Source organism: Poromitra crassiceps (genome assembly GCF_964638095.1).
Source record: "Poromitra crassiceps genome assembly, chromosome: 8".
NCBI classification, from domain to species: Eukaryota; Metazoa; Chordata; class Actinopteri; order Beryciformes; family Melamphaidae; genus Poromitra; species Poromitra crassiceps.
This window is the reverse complement of record NC_139629.1, coordinates 39,114,327-39,123,762: the sequence shown is the minus strand read 5'-3', so window position 1 is coordinate 39,123,762 and position 9,436 is coordinate 39,114,327.

Below are 9,436 nucleotides of genomic sequence, written 5' to 3'. Positions count from 1 at the left end.
TGTCTGTCTGCCTGTCTCTCTGTCTGTCTGTCTGTCTGCCTGTCTCTCTGTCTGTCTGTCTGTCTGTCTGTCTGTCTGTCTGTCTGTCTGTCTCTCTGTCTCTCTGCTGTCTCTCTGTCTGTCTGTCTGTCTGCCTGTCTCTCTGTCTGTCTGTCTGTCTGTCTGTCTGTCTCTCTGCCTGTCTCTCTGTCTGTCTGTCTGTCTGCCTGTCTCTCTGTCTGTCTGTCTGTCTCTCTGTCTCTCTGTCTGTCTCTCTGTCTGTCTGTCTGTCTGCCTGTCGTTCTGTCTGTCTCTCTGTCTGTCCGTCTGTCTGTCGTTCTGTCTGTCTCTCTGTCTCTCTGTCTGCCTGTCTCTCTGTCTGCCTGTCTGTCTGTCTGTCTGTCTCTCTGTCTGTCCGTCTGTCTGTCGTTCTGTCTGTCTCTCTGTCTGTCGTTCTGTCTGTCTGTCTGTCTGTCTGTCGTTCTGTCTGTCTGTCTGTCTGTCGTTCTGTCTGTCTGTCTGTCTGTCTGTCTGTCTGTCTGTCTCTCTCTCTATCACAATAGGGCATTGCTGATAGTTTCAGTCTCATCCGTTCTCATTCTGTAACTCGTCTAAACTCTCTTGATTCAGGCCTATTTCTCTGCCCTAAATGCATAATTTTGTAAACGAAGCATCTGCTTGGGTGGTCCCTCTAGGTCCATGTGTATCTGCCTAAGGCTGGCTGTCATGCGTGCACGCACACATACACACACGCACGCACGCACACGCACACACAAACACACACACACACGCACATGCACACGCGCACACTCACACACACACAAACACGCACACACACACACACACACACACACACACATCAGCACAACATAACTCACAAACAGTTCTGCAAACAGTCACAGAAACTAGGCTATGTGATGCAGAACCGATTCTGTTAGTAGAAAATGTCTTTTCGGGAAGCGAGAGCTGCTAGGAGCTTCGTGCTATCAATTTTAGCATGTGTTCATATTTGATACAAGTTAATACAGGTTCAATTGAAAAGACTTCATGCAAAACGTGATATCGAAAGAAAGTAGATATATATCCTGGTTAAACCATCCTGTGTGACCTCACATTCTGTTTCGCTCCACGTATCCACCTTATTTTTGAATGCCCCGCTGTACAAATAATTATGGGTACAAGGTCCGGTTTAACATGACTTATTGTTGCAGCTTGCCATTTCCTAAAACGGTATCTCAATACCAACAATTAAACAAGAATAAGACTGTTTCACGGCGGGAAAAACACTTTTTTGCTGCTGCTTCGACTGGATTTGGCGATGCTGATTGGCTGAAGGAGGTGTCAGTCAAGGCAAGTACTCAGGATGGTTCAGACGATCACTAGTGACAGTGGGCCACTTGTGTGTAATAGGGTACATCTGGTTTATTACACAAGCCTGCTGGAAATATTGCAGAAAGATAATTAAATGCTAGCAGGGAAACGGATGTCAATATGTGTTTGTACAAAAATCAGCACTAGTCTGGGATCGATGCTTCTATAGTAACATAACTATTGAGGACAGAAGTGAAAGTCAATGACAGCAGTGGATTACCATGAAATAATATCAATGTAAAAACTGCCTTTGGGCCTGTAAAAGGTGTGCGAAAAAGGAAATATGTTATTTATAATTAACACTGCGCCCCATCTAATTAAAATGATGTTTCACTGCATACAGTATACTGAAACTAGAAAATAACGACACATTTTCACAGTTATCTCCAAACTGTTTTGTTGCTGCTGTTGTTTGATGATTAAGGGCTAATATGAATAATTCAGGGATCATGAAATCTGTGAGAAAGAGATACAGTAGAAAGACAGAAAATGGAAGGAAAAGCATGTGTGTGTCCATTTAATGACGGATTATGATTATTTTTTCATAGGTTATAGGTTGACCCCTTCATCCCATGAGGAGACAAAAGAACAAGTAGGGCTCTGCAATATATCGATATAATTTGCTTTTACTATATTCACATTACTGATGATTATGTATCAATAGGGATGAAACGAGTACCGGTTTAATGATAAGCCATGATAAAAGTCCTGACAGTTGTATTACCGGTTCAATTTTAATTATCATTAAAACCATGTTACTGTAATTATAGCACTTTGGAAAACATGGTAAATAATGTCCAGTATCAAGCAAAGTTAGCAACAGTCTCCCAGACGCACAGCACACAGCCTTGGTGAAATTTTTTTAGTGAGTGTATCAGTAGTACATTTTGAACATTTTCAGCACATTTTAACAATACCGCTATAATACTGATGATAACTGATCATTTTGGTCACTAATGATTGTGATATGAAATGTTCATACCGTTTCATCTCTTGAATCTCTCTAATCTTGTGTAAATATTTTGTGAAAGCACCTGCATGTACAGCTACATGTACAACATCGAGGTATCTGGTCAAAAGATATCCTGATTTTGTCCAGCATGTGGCTTTGACTTACAACTGAACATTTAGCCTCCTTTGTAGAAAATACCGATATATATCATGCATCACCTTTCAGCCTAAAAATACAGAAATATGATTTTTTTAATGAAAAAGAAGAAAATCAGAAGACAATCCACATAATGCACATCATTGACATGAATATGGACGATACATCCCTGCTTCCTACTGTACCGGTATGCAAAGTTAAGCCAAAATATCTTGTTTCAGCGAGCTGCCATCTTGCTCGTGTGACATCATTTGCAACCGGAGTCTGCGCAGTAGAGTCAGATATTGTGAATCCGCAATGTTTCTACAAGAACTTCTAATAAAAAACTTTGTTCGCTACGTCCATCTTTTGTTAATGACTGATGAGTCTCGCGTTGAGGCTAGTTGTTTGCTGTTTTATTTTCTTATTCGTTGTGTCTGATTCTCAAGTGAACGAGCTATTGCCGCTGCTTGTTTCCTGTCTAGGGCGGGCTCTAGGCCGGAAACAAAGCAGGGTGACAAAATCCCTTGTAAACGGAGGCCAGGCTCTTTCTGGCTGAGAAGAGCCTGGTGACGCGAGGTTAACATGGTACATTTATGACCTATAGTGCAGCCAGCCATAAGGGGGCGATCAAGAGGTTTTGGCTTCACTTTTGAGGAGCTGTCATGATGTCCATATTTGTATACAGTCTGATGACTATCCAAACTGGTAAAACCTAGTTTTAAAACAAAGTTTTCTCCCATATCCCTCTTCCTCTCTCTATTCCCATTTGCCCCTCCTCCCTCCCTCTCTCTCTCTCTCTCTCTCTCTTTCCTAGATGACTCCGCCTTGCTTTTCCTGTCTTAGCTCACAGCCTTGATTTCATCTACATGCAGCAGGTCTCGTGCACATCACTTATGCATGCTGTTTGTACACACACTGCCATGTTCTGGACTGCACCTGTGTGCGTGTGTGTGTGTGTGTGTGTGTGTGTGCATGTCTGTGCATGCGCGTGCGTGTGTGTGCGTGTGTGTGTCTCTGTTTGTGTAGCCAGCAACAGTAGATTGCAGTAGAACGGTAATGGTGTATAACTCATCCTAATGATGTAACAGTGAAGCAGCAGGTAAGGTCAACACCAGAGGAAATGCTGGAAGGTGAATTGCCTGTCCGCATTACACACACACACACACACACACACAAATTAATCACCCCCCGCAACCCCCACCCGACACGTACACCCTGCCAATCTCTATATCGCTGGCCATCCACTCTCTCCGTTGCGTGCGTGCAGCCCATAAAATGTCCCCCTATCTCCTCTCCTCCCCCCCTCCCCCCCCCCCCCCCCCCTCCCCCTGGTGAGACTGTTGGAGGTCAGTTGCCCTAAGGAGAAGGGCTGATGAATGGAGCCATGATCGCTGGCTGTAATTACAGTGTCAAATGAACTGTTAGCTGGCCACTACATGCTGCTCGTGTGTGTGTGTGTGTGTGTGTGTGTGTGTGTGTGTGTGTGTGTGTGTGTGTGTGTGTGTGTGTGTGTGTGTTCCTGTCTAATGTGCTAGTCAGCTCCCCACAGATGCAGTTGCAATATCAGCATACACAACAACAGATGGGCTCCTGTTTCACACACACACACACACACACACACACACACACACACACACACACAGAGACACACACACACACACACACACACACACAGACAGACATGCAAAACCACTGTCTCATGCACCATTTATCATAGCCTTAAGTGACAAAAACAAAACAAAACTTAGTGACAGGAGCTGCAGCATACCCCATTAGGCTCTGTGTGTGTGTGTGTGTGTGTGTGTGTGTGTGTGTGTGAGAGAGAGAGAGAGAGAGAGACAGAGAGAGAGAGAGAGAGCATGTGGTAGGGGGGGTCACGCCTTTGTATGTGTGTGTGCGTGTGTGTGTGTATGTGAAACTATAATAATTCAGCCATAATATACGTTGCCATTCAACACACCAGGTTACATACAGTACACATACATACACACACACACACACACACACCTGCACCATCACAACAGTTCAGAGGCAAATGATTATCAATAGATCAGGGTGAGTTATTGATTTCTAAACACATAGCTCCACCAAGACATGATCATGGAGATGTGAAGCCAGTGGACCAGACAGATCAACAGCTGGGCTGGCAAGAGAGAAAGAGAGAGAGAGGCTGAGAGAGGGAGAGAGAGAGAGAGGGGCAGAGAGAGGCTGATAGAGGGAGAGAGAGAGAGAGAGAGAGAGGCTGAGAGAGGGGAGGGAGAGAGAGAGAGAAGGGGGGAGAGAGAGGCTGATAGAGGGAGAGAGGGAGAGAAGGGGGGAGAGGGAAGGGGAAGCAGTTTCTCTGTTGAGATGATTTCTGTTTGTTCTATGTGACTCTTCTCTTGGAGGGTAAAAAGACCAAAGTGAAAAGAGATGCTCTTGGAGTTGGTCCAATCTCCTCTCAGCATCTCTCTCTCATTTGCATGTATTTACATAAGTCAAAGCTGAGGCCGGCGTCTAATGTAAGCCTCTTTATCCACTGTTAGTGGGCCCATCTTAACCCTGCTCTCTGCCAAAGGAGGCTGCATGCCTGTGTGTGTGTGTGTGTGTGTGTGTGTGTGTGTGTGTGTGTGTGTGTGTGTGCACGTGTGTGTGTGTGTGTGTGTGTGTGTTTAACAGACTATGCATTTGTACATGAGAGTGATGTGTAATTTGGTTTCCTATACTCTGTCAATTTGAGCAGAGCACACAGGCGCGCACCAGGCTAGCTCCTAGCCCCGTTTGTGAAGCCAATGCGGCAGGGACTTAAACCTGCATTCTTTCGAATGGCCTACAGGGGGCGACTCCACTGGCTGCAGTCCGGTTACATGGAAGTGAAGTGGGAAAATGGCCGTCCTTCTCAGTTGATTTATGGCCTCAGTAAACATTTTCCCAATGAGTTTGTGGCCACAAAGAGCAGTTTCAAGTCTTCTTCAACACAGCATGATGATCATTTAGACCCATTTAGAGTCAAATAGACAATAAAGCAGGTTACGTTTTGGGGCGTGATTGATCTAAAAATAGATTTCCCCACCATTCCTGGCCATAGAGACACGTCATCATTCAGAAGCCACGCCCGAAACGGGGGGAAACACAAACTTCCTTCGAATCCTGGCGTTCTCCTATGTCGCGTGCATGGTCACGTGTTGCACACAAAGATCATATATACGGAAGATGAACACTCCAACGTACTTCATTGACAGCAACATCCACATTTTTCTTCTCGCCAATTCTCAATGGCTTCCTTGTTTTCCTCGGGAGTACAAAAAAACTTTAACTGGCGATTTTTTACATGTGTTGTCTGCAGCCCACCACACAACAGCTTTTAGCTATGTTTAATTCAAGGAAAATGACGCTGGTGTGTGGAAATGATCGGAGCTTTTCCCCCATGATGGGCGTGGCCTATTTCATGCAGTGTCTATATGATGTGTTCAATGTCAAGATTCCAGACTCAGTAAAGTTGATGGTGCGTTCACGGTCCATTCAGTAAAAATGATGTGTTCAAATGTAATCTTGTAAAATATAAATAACTAAAGAAAATGTCTAAAACCCATAATGTTGAAAAGTTCTCTTTTAATTAAACACATGTTTAAAGGCATACAAAAAACAAAAACAAAATCTGTCATCAGCTCATAATTAAGTACTCACATCGGTACTCTGTATCGGCAAGTACCCAAATGTAAGTACTACTACTCGTACTTATGTCTGCAATAAAGTGGTATCGGTGCATCCCTAGTGACAGCCATATATTTATACGGTCTATAGCGTGCACATACCTCCCCCTCCCCACACACACACACATGCCACACACACATGCCTCTATGCGTCTGCTTCTGTGTGTGTGTGTGTGTGTGTGTGTTTGTGTGTGTGTGTGAGAGAGAGAGAGAGAGAGAGAGAGAGAAAGATAATGCATCTGTCTGTGTCTGTGTCTGTGTGTGAGTATGCGTCAGTGTGTGTGTGAGCGTGTGTGTGTGTGTGTGTGTTCTAATCATGCGTCTGTATGTGAATCTCTGTACATCTGTGTGTGTGTGTGTGTGTGTGAGAGTGTGTGTGTGTGTCTGTCTGTGTGTGTGTGCATATGTGTGTGTGTGTGTGTGTGTGTGTGTGTGGGTGTGTGTGTGTGCATGTGTGTGTGTATGTGTGTGTGTGTGTGTGTGTGTGTGTGTGTATGTGTCTGGTTGGTATTCCACAGTGGCTTGTTGTGAGTGCGGTTTCCCGCAATCCTTATCAGAGTTGTGATCACAGAAAGCTGCTCTCCTCAAATGGAACACATCCCTCCTGAGCACTACCCGGAACACACGCGCACGCGCACACCACACGCACGCACACACACACACACGCACGCATGCACACGCGCACACACACACACACAAAAACACACACACACACACACACACACACACACACACACACACACACACACACACACACACACATCCCTGTGCTCCCCTCTTTTCTGATTCCCTTCAGTTTAATTCAATCTTCCACTTCTAACCCGACGTAGAAACATGCGCGTCCAACAACAAGAGTGCAATTTGGAACAATCTGAGGTGAGTCTGTCAATCTTATGAATATATAAGAGTTGTTTCCTTGAAACGTCCCAGGCAGACGCAGCAGAGGCGTCCTGCCCGCCTGGGGACAGATAAGACAATTGCTGGCTTAGAAAAATTGAAAACAGAAGGAGGGGAAATGCTGCAGCAAATACAAAGTAGCAGCGAGAAGAAGACATGTAATATTCAGCGGGGGGAAGAAAGGTGGACATTTTGAGATTTGATTTTTGTTGCAAACTAAATGGCTGCTGGCTTGTGATGTTTCCTCCATTGTCTATGTTAGTACTGCACATGGCTACTTTTTCATCAATTAATACAAGCAGACGGATAAATATGAACTCCCTCTTTACAGGTCACATTTAGATTATAGATTATTTTGACATTTGTGCATTGATTCAGAATCGTCCATGTCCGCATCGCGATGCATCTAATAATCGAGAAGCACATTCTGGTTCACTCCACATATCCAACAACAAGGGTGACAACAATCTGACTGTTGTCACCCATAGATTCAGTAGGTTCATCATCAGCCCCATTCCTATCGCTGATAAACCTGCTAGGAGGTTTCAGTAGGTTTCAATGGCCGTTATCAAACAACTTTATATTTAGGCAAATAAAACAACTTAGGGTTAGGGTGAGGGTGAGGGTGAGGGTTAGGGTTAGGGCTGTCAATCTCCCTCTATAATCAAATTCGAATTTCAGTGCTTTATACATTTTAATATTCGAATTATATTCGAATATTTTAATTAATTTTTAATTGAAAAAAAAAAAAAAAAAATGTTTTTTGGATAAAATAATTGATAATAAAAAAAGACACAGCCTTTGTTTGAGCTCCTTATCAATAAACAACTAAGTAAACTTTGCCAAAACAACAATGAGCCATGAACAAAAAAAAATCAGTCACGTATTGCACTTAAGAGCTACATGTTTACATTCAGTATAGCAGCTTCAACAGTCAGAGCTACAGGTAGGTTTACATCAGTATAGCAGCTTCAACAGTCAACTTCAGTTAACACTCTTTTCTTCAAGTATGTTGTCAGAACTTGTCACTGTTCTAGTGTTCTAAAAAAAAAAAAAAAAAATTAAATTAAAAAATTAAATATTCGTTTTAAAAAAATAATAATAATCGAATTTCGTTCATAATTATTAAATTCGAATAATATTCGAATATCAAAATTCGTTTCAACAGCCCTAGTTAGGGTGAGGGTTAGGTTTAGCGTTAGAATTCAGCAACAAAACGCGTTAAAATACGAAAATGGAAACCTCTCCTGATAACGAATCGCTGATAACGACCTTCTGCGCCTACTAGCAGGTCAGTAGGGCCCTACTGGCCGATATGAATGGGGTGATAAGACGCTGATAACGACGATTGAATGGGCTGACAATTACCAGTCTGGACTCGACTCCCAGTGGGTGGGAGTACTTTTATTGACGGACAACTCCTACAGCCAATCAGCCAATTGTTCTTATCTTCTCCTCCAATAACTTATGAGTTTACTCTACTAATGTTAACATGACCACTCGTTGCTCCGGGAGCGGCCGTACTGTTTTGCCAGCGGCCTCCCTGATTGGTCGGTTACGTTACGAGGCAGATCCCTGATTGGCCCATGAACTTTGTAATTTCTGGAAATGGCTGGGGGCGGGCTGGAGGCCCGACTGATCCATAGAAGGAACCAGGATGTGTGTTCACATGATCAGCATGTTTACCAGGCGAGCCGTTTGATGCTGCAGTCATTCCTGAGAGGGAAGCGTTCTGCAGAGCTCACTTCCATCAAGAAGTCCACTAGAGAGAACTTAGGGGTCAGCACTGATGTCTTCATCAATGGCTTTCTAGCCAGAGCCACAGGGTAGCTCAGGGAAATCATTTCCCCTGGACATTACCTGGAGTTACCCTTTCAGACAAGAGGCATTGCTGCTTTCACACATGTGGAACATGCACAGTTTGACCGAGAATGACGAGGCGGTCGCTCCGCCTCCATGGGCTCTCTGAAAACGCTATTTTCTAACGAGCTTCGCACTCGGTGGATTTCTGTCATTTGTAACTGCAAACGCGTCATTAACGTCAGCCGACGTGTTGGTGGAGTGTCACTGTGTCGCACTGGAAAAGGCTCTGCTAAAACTGCCAACCAGGAAGGAAAGAGTGGAGTGAAGCCAAACTGACTGCAGCAGCTCAGCACTCCGATGGAGGAAAAGAAACAATTCAACTTTTCATTTGTTTACTTACCAATGTGGCTCTCTTCCAAATAATCCAGCCACGTAACTATGTCCATTCATGAAATTAAATTGCACGGGGGGGACATGAATGGTTTGTAAAAGTGCCATTCGCATGTTAAGCTATGTCATCAACGCGCCCACTCGCTCAGCTTCTGGGGGCTCCAACCCGGACCTGATACAACTCCCTAGCCCAGTGGTTCTCAAATGGGGGTCC